This window comes from Hevea brasiliensis, unplaced genomic scaffold (assembly GCF_030052815.1).
Source record: "Hevea brasiliensis isolate MT/VB/25A 57/8 unplaced genomic scaffold, ASM3005281v1 Scaf1, whole genome shotgun sequence".
In the NCBI taxonomy this organism is placed as follows: domain Eukaryota; kingdom Viridiplantae; phylum Streptophyta; class Magnoliopsida; order Malpighiales; family Euphorbiaceae; genus Hevea; species Hevea brasiliensis.
Window position 1 is genome coordinate 5,444,880 of NW_026614585.1, and position 13,413 is coordinate 5,458,292.

Sequence of the window (13,413 nt, forward strand, 5' to 3'; positions counted from 1 at the left end):
CGTAGCTCTATACAATAATCTCATATTAGTACTGTAATTTACAGCTTATAGAGTAGACATCGAGAATATTATATAGTTACTACGATACATCCTGACATACTAGATCTCTTGATCTCTTATCTCTCTTAAATCCACTAATAGTATGAACTTACTATGACTAGGCTATCCACCGATTACTGCTAGCAGTGGTACCCTCACTCTCACTTAGGGCAGCTATATTGCTAAAAATCACCTTTATGTCTTCGTACCTTGCACTAAATAGGCACTCCACTTAAACCTATACTGACAGAAACATAGTGTTTTTTGGAGTACATATTCTCATGGCAGACCTCAACATGTCCGCTAACTCTATTTTAGATTTTCATGTACTCTATGAAAATCAAAACACTAACTGAAGCACTCTTATGTTACCCGAGGTATAACACAAATGCTAAAAATAAGGAGTCACAGAAGAAGATAAAATAGGATCCTATACTCTGCATGTGAACCTCTAACTAGACTCTTCTTAAGCCTTAGATATGTACTTCCCATGAATCTGGAGCTTATGCTCTAATACCATAATTGTCATGATCCGAACCCACGGGCAGAACTAGCACTAGGACCTGGGCCAGTTTAAAGCCCCCGAGGCCCGTAGTAAGCCTAACTATTTCTTAACCCAATCCTAAGGCCCATATTAAGCCTAATTTCAAGAATTCAACCAGACAGAGTGCCATAATGGACCATACAATGGGGAGTTTTGACTCACCCGACCTGTAAGCACCATATATATAATAATTTGGGGAGCTCAACTCACCCTCCACATACTCATAATGTCATAAAATCAAATGGGAGCTCAGCTCCCTCATCCAATCCAATCATTCATGTATTTAATAGGTTTATAGATCCAACGTGGCAATTCTAACACAGACCCAAATCAAATAAAGTACTTCTAACACATGCGGAGTTCTAGAATTTAGTAAAATTATACAAAACATAACAGACATTACTAAATGACTTACTAAGGAGGGAGACGAGTTATAACTCAACAAGAACTCTCCTGTATCCTGGAAAATTAAGATGAATATGAGTGAGCATTCAACTAAGAGAGTAAAATACCGATTTTAAGAACAATTTCTATAGCTATCTAAAGCTAATGCATCCTAAAGAGTGGAATACAACACCTTTATAATTTTCATACAAATCACATCATAACAGCAAAAGGTAATTTGGAGCACTTATGCACCCATATAATATTCAAACAGTACATATATGGGAGTTGATCTCCTATAAAGGTCTCTTAATCCAACCTCTGCCAACGAGTACATCTCAAGTCGGACTTTCGCTTAATAGACCAAATACGGAGGCCAGCGAGATCATCTCGAGCTGTGCCTATCCTAACTTATCTATAAAAGGATCGGGTCCTAGCGAGTCAAGCTCCAGCCACATCTACCCGTCCTGTCCATATCCAATGTCACGCACCACAAGCATGCCAACACACGCACACTGCTCCAAATTACCATAAAAACAACATCTAAAACATTTTATCGAATAAAGATGCAATATAAAATATGCCTAGTATTTAACTACATAAATATATATATATATTTATAAGTGATGCATGGGCATGTATAATAATATTGAAATTATAATTAAAATCAATATTTTACTCACAGACATAAACCAAGGTTAATGTGGTGGCTAAGAGGAGGAGAAAGGTTGTACCAGCTCACTTGACAATTACATTACAATTATTTAATATAATCGACTCAATACAAGCTTAAAAGAATCAAAGACACCCTAAGTTATGTTAAAAATTCGATAGAATTCTCCTTATACCTAGGACCTACCCAACCTGTAAAAAGGCTTATAATACACTTTTATATCCACAAGTCTCACAACCATAACTCAATCACATTACATGGCCCCTTCTGGGCCCATCCAAACAGTCAATAACCAAAATTTGAAAAATTACCATTTAGTCCCTACAACTAACCCTTTTGCAAAAACTACACAAATGAGCTCTAAAAATTCTCAAATTTCAATGTACTAACAAAATATTGAAATAAAATTAACTAGTACTACAAATAATTTACTAACAAAAATATATGAACAAAAAATAAATTATAACAAAAAATAAATAAAATAAAAAAGATAAAAAGAAAAAGAAGATGAAGAAGAAATTAGATAAAAAAGAAAAATATTATGAAGAAGAAAATAAATGAGAAAGAAAAAGTTGATGAAAAAGAAAAATAAGAAAGAAAAAGATGAGGATAAAGAAAATAGTTGAGAAAGAAAAAAATTATAAAGAAAATAAATTAAAAATAAAAAAATGATTAATAGAATAGATAAGAAAGAAAAATATGATGAAGAAAATTAGAGAAAAGAGAAAAAGACACAGAGTAACGTGGAAAGAAAATGAGTAGCAGTTTATATAGGTGAATTAGCATATGGATTTAGCAACTGATTGTCGTTTGTTAATTTTTTAAAAAAAAAATTAGATGGAAATTTTTGGGGAAAAAATTTTACAACTGATTTACAATCGGTTATAAAAATAGGTTACTAATGGTATTTAATTTACAAATCGGTTACAAATAAAAAAACAAAACAAAAAATTGGGCACAAATTTTTAGAGGAAAATTTTATAATCAATTCCCTATCAATTGCAAAATTAGTTATTAATAGCAACTTATTTTATTCTGTTGTAAAAATCGATTACTGTTAACGATTGATTTGTAAATCGATTATAAATAAAAAAAAGAAAAACAAAAATCAGGCAGAAATTTTTAGAGGGAACATTTAACAACCGTTTGCAACCGATTCCTTATTAGTTGCTATTAGTAACTAATTTTTGCAATCTACTTAAATTGATTACTATTAGTAACTAATTTTTTGCTATCGATTGCAAATCAATTACTAAATTTTGGAATCAATTAAAATAACTTTTTAATTTAACAACCGATTTCTTAACAACAACGAACCGATTTGAATAATCAATTTCTTAATCAGTTGATAATAATAATCGATTTTGAAATCAATTGCTAATCATATGTTCAAGGTTTTTCTAATATCAATTAGCAATTGATTATTAATAGCAACTAAATTTTGAATCGATTACTAATAGTAATTGATTTTTAAATCAGCTATTAAATTTTTTAAAATTAATTATTTTACTAAAAAAATGACAAAATAATTGTGAAAACTATTGGTATTAGCTCTCGATTTTCAGTCGGTTGTAAAATTAATTATTTTTTTAATGATATATAAATTTTATAAGTTTTCCTTAAAAAAAAAAGTTATCCTTTAATGAAATGACTAGGTTTTTAAATTTCAATTTTTTTTTTCATTTGAATACTTCAATAAATTAAATTAAAATCAAATTAAATCATTCAAAATGAAAAAAATACATTTCAATAGTTAAATGATTGATTTGATCATCTCAAATTAATTACAAATTAAGAAACTCACTTTGATTTAGCTTTATATTAAAGTTTTGAAGTTTAGCCTGATCTCTCTCTCTCTATATATATATAAATTAGCAACTTGATATATTTTTTTAAATAAATTATTGAAATAAATCTAGTAAATTCAAGATAATTTCCTTTAAAATATAAACTTATAGTACATTAAAATAAACAAAGATAAAATATTTAAATTTAAATAAATATTTAAAATAAATTAAATAAGTACACATAAATAATAAAATAAACCCCTTATGTTTTATTAGAAATTATACGTAAGTTGATTTATATTAAAAAAATAATTTTTATTTTATAAATTTTCAGTTAACCAAATTAATTTTTAACTAATTAAATTATTAATCGATTTTAAAAATATTAATATTATTAAATCAAAATTGAAAGAAAACTAATATTAATTAAAATAAAAAATATTCGGTTGATTATATTTTTTTCTTAATCAATAAAAAAAAATAATATATTTTTTATATTATAGATTAATTATTAAAATTTAATAAAATATATTTATAATTATTTTTCATTTATAAAATTCATAAATTTTAATTTATTACGAATAAAAGAACACATTATAAAATTATAAAATAATAATTATAAATAATATATCTATACTATATATAAATATGGGAAGGGGAGAATATTTGTTTTGCTAAAAAAGCCCTTCATTTTTTAAATTAATTATAATTATATTTTTATTATTTAAATTAATTTTTAATATTTATATAAATTTAAAATTATTATTAGATTTCATATAAATTTAAAATTTTTAGTCCTAGTTATACTTAACTTTAATTAACAATAAAATATCATAATAATTAATTAACTAAAATAAAAAATAATTAAATGAAAAATAAAAAAGACAATTAATTTATAATTTATATTTACCTATCTATCTATTTATCTATAATTTATAATATATATAAATATATGAAGGGAGACACTAGAATTTCTAAAAATACCCATAATATTTTACTATAATGACAATAAAAAAATAATTTTATTTTTATTTAAGTTATTAACATTAATATTTTTTTTTTTCAGATTAATTTTTCAAACTCCTATATGGTCTTGATTTCTATTTAATGTGATATTAAATTTTCAAGTTCTATATGGACTACAAAATCAACTAACCTCAATTATCTCAATTGTTTAGAGTTATATTTCATATACAATAAAGTCAGTTCTGGGTAAATCTCTTTAACGACTCGGTTGCGATGCTTCCATTATAAATGTATAGGATTGTGATACGTCCATTCTTTTTGATTCCACTGCAAGGCACAAGGCAGAGAAAGAAAGCATGAGGTACAAAGGGATAGGAGGTTTTGAGGAGCTAGGAATGAATACTATTTGGTTTAAATCGAAAAATTGAATTAAATTATTTTAATTTAGTAATTCGATTTAATTTTTGATATAATTTGATTTTTGATATAATTCAATTAGGTTCGATTTTATGTTTTAAAAATTTCAATTATTTTGATTTTGGAGAAAAAAATAAATTTGAATCGAATCGAACTGAATAGTATTTTTTATTTTTAAATTAATTTATTTTTATGAGAAAATTTATAAATTATATGTAATTATATATATATAAATTTATTAATTTCATTAATTAATGATTATTAGGTTTAAATTAAGATTAAAATTAAATCAAATAACTTAAAAATTAAATCTAAATTTAAAAATTAAATAAATTTAAAAATGATCAATTTAAATTAAATTAAATTAAAATAAAATAATTTAATTTAATTTAATTTAATTTTTTATTTTTTTAATTTAATTTAATTATAAAATATAATAATTTATTTAATAATTTAATTTAATTTGACGATTCGATTTAAATTGAATATTCACCTCAAATGGGGCAATCAAGATAAATGCTGACTGTCCCCGCACAGCTTTATGCGCACATATTATTGCATATTATTGATGTGCCACAAGTACACCATTATCACCTGAATTTAGTCAATTATTTTATAAATTTTATTATTATTTTTATTTTGAGTTATTTTTATATTTAATTAATTTATCTTCTTCAAATTTTCATTGAATTTCATTCAATTTTAGTCTTTGACAGATAAGATACAGTCACAAAGTCAACTATAATGATCATGACAGGTCTCAATCACAATAACTAGACATGTCCTAATAGTAGGCCTTTCAAAGCCTTGGCCAATCACAGTGTAGATAAAGATATTTTAGGACTTGGAATTATTTATATGAATATAAAAGAGAAGGTATATAATATTAAAAAAATGTAAATAAACTAAAAAATTATAAAAAAAATTATTAAAATAGTAAAAAATAAGAAGAAATTAAATTAAATTTTTTTCCTAATTATTGTATTGTAGCTTAATAAATAATATAAAGCATATCTTAAAATAAAAATGATTAATATAAAAGAAAAATATATTGCATGAAAATAAAAAAAATAAAAAATTAATTAAGTAAAAGTCATTTCTTAATGTAATTTTATCTTAATTAATAATATAAATATATTTTAAGTAAAAAATATTAATATTAGAAAAAATAGTATAAAAAAGAAAATAAGACAATATAAGTATTTTTTTAAATAATATAAAATTAAAAACGAATAATTAAAATAATAACACATTTAAAAAAGCTATTTATAATAAAATATAATTAATATTAATAACATAAAATTTATTAATTAAATATTAAATTAAATTCTTATTAAAATAATTAAATTTAATTAATTTAGTTGGGTTATTCAGTTATAAATGACGGACAACCCTTCCCTATCAACACCACTTAATTCTTTTCTTTTCACCACCAAATGACACGTGCCTCAAATTTTTAATTAATATTTAAAAAATAAAATAATTAATATATGAACATAGCCGTACACTTTTTTATCAGAAATATAGCCGTACACTTGTCATCTGGTCTCTTTAATTATTTCAATATTGATAAAAGAAAATATGAGCATGGGCCTTCACCCCGTCAATCAAGCAAATAAAGCGCCCAGTTTCCTTTGTGCGAAGGCGACCCGTTTCTTTCGCTCCGCAAGCTCCGCTTCAAGGCTATTTCTTTTCTGAAAATTTTAAGCTATTTTTTTAATTAATAAATTTTTTTTTCAGATTTATAGAATTTTAAATGAATTTATTTGGTTTTTCATAGAGCTTCGAATCTGTCCTCTTAATATGATTTGGGATCAAAAATCTGATATCACTTGTTATATTAAATGACATAGAAAATTTTACCTTGATTCATCTTTAATTTTTAGACTATATTTATAGATTAAATTTCAAATAAATCTTTCCAAATAGTAACACTAAAACATAGTTTTTACAAATGAAATCTAGAAAAATAGTAACACTTAATGTGTTTCTCAATATGCTCATAATAATTTTCTTACATTGTCACTTCCCTTTTAGGAAACTTTCCTAAAAATTAATATAAATTATGTCTCGATTTCCTCAAAGCTATAAGCTTTAGATTTTACTTCAAGAATTTGATTTAAAGGAGAATTTGAGATGAAGAGTATTTATTTTTAATTTATAAGTTGATCTTATAAGTTCTAAATATATTATTTTATTTATTAATTTTTTTAAATTTAATAAATAATTAAATTTATTTTTTATAAAATTAACTTAATTAATTTATAGTCTCAATAGTAGTTATTGGAGCATTATTCAAAAGAAAATAGTTTACAGTAGTTTTAAACGGTTTTAAATGGTTTCAAAAAGTGGGTAAGTGATTACAGCTAATTACAGAATGTGTCAAAATGTGTTCAGAGTCTTTTAATAGTCTTTTAGATATCTGTAAGTAGAATTATAAAAATTGGATTTACTGCAACATGAAAATCTCCAACAATATCAAATGATTATAATTTAATCAGATTCTAATAGTTTTTTATTTTTATCAGTTACTTATTTTTTAAAAACTCTTATATTTAATTTTAAGTCTTATGCTTTCTTTTCAATTAATCTAAATGTTTTTTCGATTTTCAATTTACTTGCACTTTTATTTTTGGAATGAAATTGACGAAACTGCATTTAGTATAGTCAGTTTCTATGGTTATTTAATTCAGAAGTTAGAGTGTAATCCCAGATGATATACTCAGTATATGATACATCTACATATTTTTTAAATTATTAGTCATTTAAATTTATTTTTTTTAAAAATACAAATATAATTATATAATAATTTAATTATATTTTTTTAAAAAAATTATCTATTAAAAAATTTAGTGCAGTAGCGACTAAGAGTGAGCATTATTCGGTTCAAACTAAATAAACTGAACCGAACCGCTTTAATTCGGTAATTCGATTTAATTTTTAAAATAATTCGGTTTGGTTCGGTTTTGTATAATAAAAATTTCGATTATTTCGATTCGGTTAAGTTTTAAAGAAAAAAAAATTAGTTAAACTGAACCGAATCGAATAATTTTATTGATTTTTGATATGATTTATTTTTATAAGGAATTTATGAATTATATGTAATATATATATATAAATTATTTAATTTTATTAATTAAAAGTTATTAAGTTTAAATCAAAATTAAAATTAAATTAAATAATTTAAAAATTAAATTTAATTAAAAAATAATTAAAAATTAAAATCAATTAATTAAATCGAATCAAAATAAAATAATTTAATTTAATTTTTATTCATTTAAATTTAATTTTAAAATTTATAATTTAAATTTTATAATTTAATTTAATTTAATTCAATTCAAATAATCGACAACCTTATAAAGAAATTGATGAGCAGCAAGAAGTACGTGCTTTCTTGGCGCGTAAGGAGTCATTTGAGTCGTATGCTTAAGTAAAAGCAAAAGCAGAGGGGAGAATACATCCCACGACGGTCACAGGCTCACAGAATTTAAAAAGAGACCTTTCCGTTTTAAAATGGAGGCAAGATTGGCCATCCGACGGCTAATATCACACCTCTGAAGTGTGATACTCATCATTTGGATGGGCATCCCATTCCCGAAGATGGACGGTGAAGATTACAATCACAATAACTGTACTTGAAAGTTTCGTCGCATGCCGGACATGTGATCATTCTGTCATCTACAATGTGGGGTTCACTGTGAACTTTTCTTAGATAAATAATCTGATTATTATTTTATAATTTTACTATTATTTTAAAAAAAATTAATATGAATTTATTTAAAAGCATAATGGATAAAATTCACATGTTTTATTCCTTTTGCACGTGAAACCAGCGCATGCTGTTGGAGATTTTTCACGGTCCCGGAGTTGGAAAAATCACGGCATCGCCACGAAGATGGTTGTTACGCTGTCGTTTATCATCTGCGCTAGGCTCTTGCAAAGGTGCTGTCTTGTCGCATTGAATGTTCGTCAGATGTTAGAGATAAGATTTGGACTGCCAGGTTCACTGTAACGTACACTTCAGAAACAGAATGCATAAAATTGGAAATGGAATAAGGGATTAGATTAATTAATACTAACTATTTCGGTGATTATTAATTATTATTAATCATTAATTATTTATATAATAATTTAAAATAAATTATTTAATAAAAATAATTATTATATTAATGATTAAACACAAGATGATTAAAAAAATTGTGTATTATTTTTTTTGCTTTTAATTAAAATATTAAATATTATTTTAAAAAGATAATATTTATAATTTTTTTAATATCTAAATATTAATATATATTTATATTATCAAATAATATAAATGAAAAAAATAATATTTTTTATCAAGTATCATTTTAAATATTATTACTAAATAGAGTCTAAAATTAAAGGTGAATAATATTTGATTTAAACTGAATAAAATAAAATGAATTTTTTTAATTTAATAATTTAATTTAATTTTTAAGGTAATTTGACTTAGTTCAATTTTAGATTTTAAGAATTTAAATTATTTCGATTCAATTTAATTTTAGAGAAAAAAAAATCTATTGAATCGAACCACACTAAATTGAATTACTTTATTGATTTTTAAATTATTTTATTTTTATAAAAAATTTATGTATTATATGTATTTATATATATATAAATTATTTAATTTCATTAATTAATGATTATTATGTTTAAATTAAGATCAAATCAGACCAAATAACTTGAAAATTAAGTTAAAAAAAAACTAATCAAAACTCAAAAATTGATCGATTCAAATTGAACCAAATCAAATCAGGACAGTTAAGTTCGATTTAATTTTTCATATATTTCGATTTAATTCTATTTATAAAATATAGTAATTTAATTAATTTAATTTTAATGATTCAATTCGGTTTGATTTGAACCAAATAGTCAACGTATCTACAATGCACTTTACAATTTAACTCATAGCAAGTGTGTAAATCAACCAAGTGTAGTCGAATTTTAAATAATTTAGATTTAACTAATTATATTTTAAGTTCAAATGAAATATTAATATTATGACTTGAGCTAAATTCATTTAAAATATATTTAATTTGAGTTCAGTTAAACTCGCTTATACATAAGCACATCAAATTTAAGCTCGACTCGTATTTATATATGAAAAAGCCCAATTTGACTCATTTTCTTGAATGAGCATAGGCCCAATAAGCTCACATAAATAGTCTAGCCTTAAGCTCATAAATAGTATTTTCTTTAATATTAATATTATTTAATTATTCATTACTCATTAATAATGTAAATAACATTATTTAAAAAAATAATTTACAACAACATATTACAAATAAGTTGAAAAAACACTAGATGAATCAGGTAAACTTGCAAACAAGTGTTAGAAATAAATAAAATCATTATAGATTACATGATTAGAGAATATGTGTACCTAAAAATATGTTTGTATTCATAATTTTCTGTGAATAATTAAGAACGAAAGTGAAATGATAGGTTCACAACTCCCAATATCCATAGTAATCAAATTCTATCTGAATTCTATCTGATATTAAATGGGGTTATCAGAATATATATATATATATATATATATATATATATATATATATATATATATATATATATATATGTAGGACTGAGAGTTTGGGCCTCTTCCTTAATGGGCTTATGGATAGCTTGACCCATTACAGGCTTGCCCAATCACATGACTCAATCCATTTAGATATTGTCAATTACTCAACTTATTATTTGATATCATTATTTAATCTGTCAATGAGCCTAACAATTGATTATAGCTAATCTACATCCAAATACAAATAAATAATCCAATAATCTCCTACTTGGATAACAGTAATCAATTTATTAAGCTAAAAGAATAGATTAATAAAATACTAATAATATCCAATAACAAGTAAGCAATTTAACATATAAAATCTAGTTAATGAAATAGCAAATAAAATAATATTGAATCCGATAAGAAAAATAATATTATATATATGTGCCAATAGAATTTCTAAAATAAAAAATTGAATTTAAATGGAATATGTGACAAGATATGTTCAAAAATAATGGTCTAAGCATTCCATGCAAATGCTAACCCAAATGTAACATAAAACAGACTCCCACTAAACCAAAGCATCATCAAAAGTTTTCACTACACCCATATGCACAATATGCTTCTGAAAAACACTAATGGGCAAAACTTTGGTTAACAGATCCACAATCATTTGGTCCGTAGTAATATGTTCAATTCGAATTTGTGATTCACGAATCTTCTCTCGAACAAATAGGAATTTGACATCAAAATGTTTAGTTCGACTAGAATTCCTGTGATTTTGAGAGAAGTAAATAGCAGGAGCATTGTCGCAATAAATGGTCAAGGGTCTTGAGATGCTCTCAATAACAAGCATACTAGAAATCAATTTCTTTAACCAAATAGCTTGACAAGTGGCCTCATAACAAGCAACATACTCTGCTTCCATAGTAGAGGTAGCGGTAAGTGTTTATTTGGCACTTTTCCAAGAAATAGCTCCTCCAGACATCATGAAGATATAACCAGAAGTAGATTTTCTATCATCTACACAGCCTGCAAAGTCAGAAATAGAGTACCCAACGACTTCCAGATTGCCAAATCTTTTATAAGTCAACATATAACTCTTAGTACCCTGTAAATATCTTATAACTTTCTTTGCAACTCTCTAGTGGCTCCATCTAGGATTACTCAAGTATCTATCAAGGACACTAATAGCAAATGCTATATCAGGATGAGTGCATACTTGAGCATACATCAAGCTCCCAACTGCAGAACTATATGGAATCTTTTCCATTTCAGTCATTTCCTTGTCATCCTGAGGACACTGAGCTTTAGAGAGTTTCTCACTTGAAAGAACATTTACAATAGAAGATGAGCAAATGTGCATATTAAATCTCTTAAGAACTCTATCAATATAAGTTCCTTGAGACAAACCCAATATGCCTTAAGACCTATCACGGTGAATCTGAATACCCAGAATATATGTGGCCTCACCAAGATCTTTCATGTCAAAATGACTAGAAAGCATGTATTTTGTCTCGTTCAAGAGATTGATGCTATTACTGAAGGAGCGGAAGCATGAAAACACATGTTTATATTACTGAATTCAAAATTTTTTACCTAAGGTCACATGCATCATGCAAGATTTATTTTTATCTATTTGATTTCAATGATAAACAACATATTAAAACTCTTTTAATATGTTTTTTGATCTGTATTTGCCATTTAAGATTTTAGAATTAATCAGATTAATTTTAGAACCCTAGATTAAATCAAGAACAAATACACTAACCTCTTAATGCACTGCAGTGTATTTGTGCCTTTCGGATGCGTCTTCAGGACATTAGATGTTGTCCCTCTAGCTTGTCCACACCAAGTTCACCTATGGCAGCCCTTGAATAGCTTCTAAAGCTTTTTCTATTAATTAGAAAATCAAGTTTTTTCCTTTTAAGAGATTAAAGATATAAACAGAACACTAGAAACGATTTCTAGTATTTTTAATTCAAGAGATTGTTTGCTAATCTCTTGGAATACATGAGAGAAGAAGATGAAAAGCAGGGAGAGCTTCTTGGGTGGCGGCACCAAAGATATCAGCTACTGGTTGTATTGTTTATTTTTCATAACAACACTTATATAGCTAGGTCACCACTTAAACCCTTGTCACATGTCACCCTCTGATTGGTTCTAGGTTTAATTGACCCAATCACATTATGCCAAGTGTCAAACCTATATTTAATCTTAATTTTAATCATCTTACATGATTAAAAGACATTTGGCAAGTTTATGTGTAATGCCATGTGTCACCATCACATGGTGCCACATGTCACCCTGTGAAATGACCAAAATGCCCTTGTGTCTTAATTTTGAGTTCTCAACCCAAAATAATTATTTCTCTTCTTCTAATCAATTTATATCAAATATAAATTAATTAATTAATCTCTATTAATTAATTTTTCATTAATTAAATTCATATTTAAACACTTTAAATATAAATTTAACTTATACTATACATCCAATAACCTAGATTTGATTTTGAGCCATGCTAGAGACTTTGCAATCTAATTACAAACCAAACCTATTTAATTAATCAATTAAACTCTTTAATTAATTAATTAAATCATATTTAATTTGGTGATTACTTGTGTATGTGTGTGACTTACTAGGCTCATCACTAATTGGTAATGAGACATGATATCAACTCTTAATATCATCAGAACTTTTTCTTACCATAAATGATTTCTCTAAATCATTTTATGCACCTCATAGACCATAGTTAACACCTAGCATAGCATGCCATGGCCACCCAATTAGTAATAAGGTTTACCTTAAATGAACCTATAATCGTATGTTACCATGCACTAGAATCTCTCTGTTACAAAATCCCAACTCAAGCTGGAGTCATGGTTTATGTCAAACCACATTTGCTATGAATATTATGTTCTCTTTTAATTCAAGTTCTTGATTAAAAAGATTTTCTCATCAGAAACTCTTTTTTGAATAAATCTATCTGTCCTGGCCAGGAACTTGAAATATCAAGAACAATTAAATGAACTTAGGATTTTATCCCTATTTACTTAGAGGAACAGATTCCATCTTGATT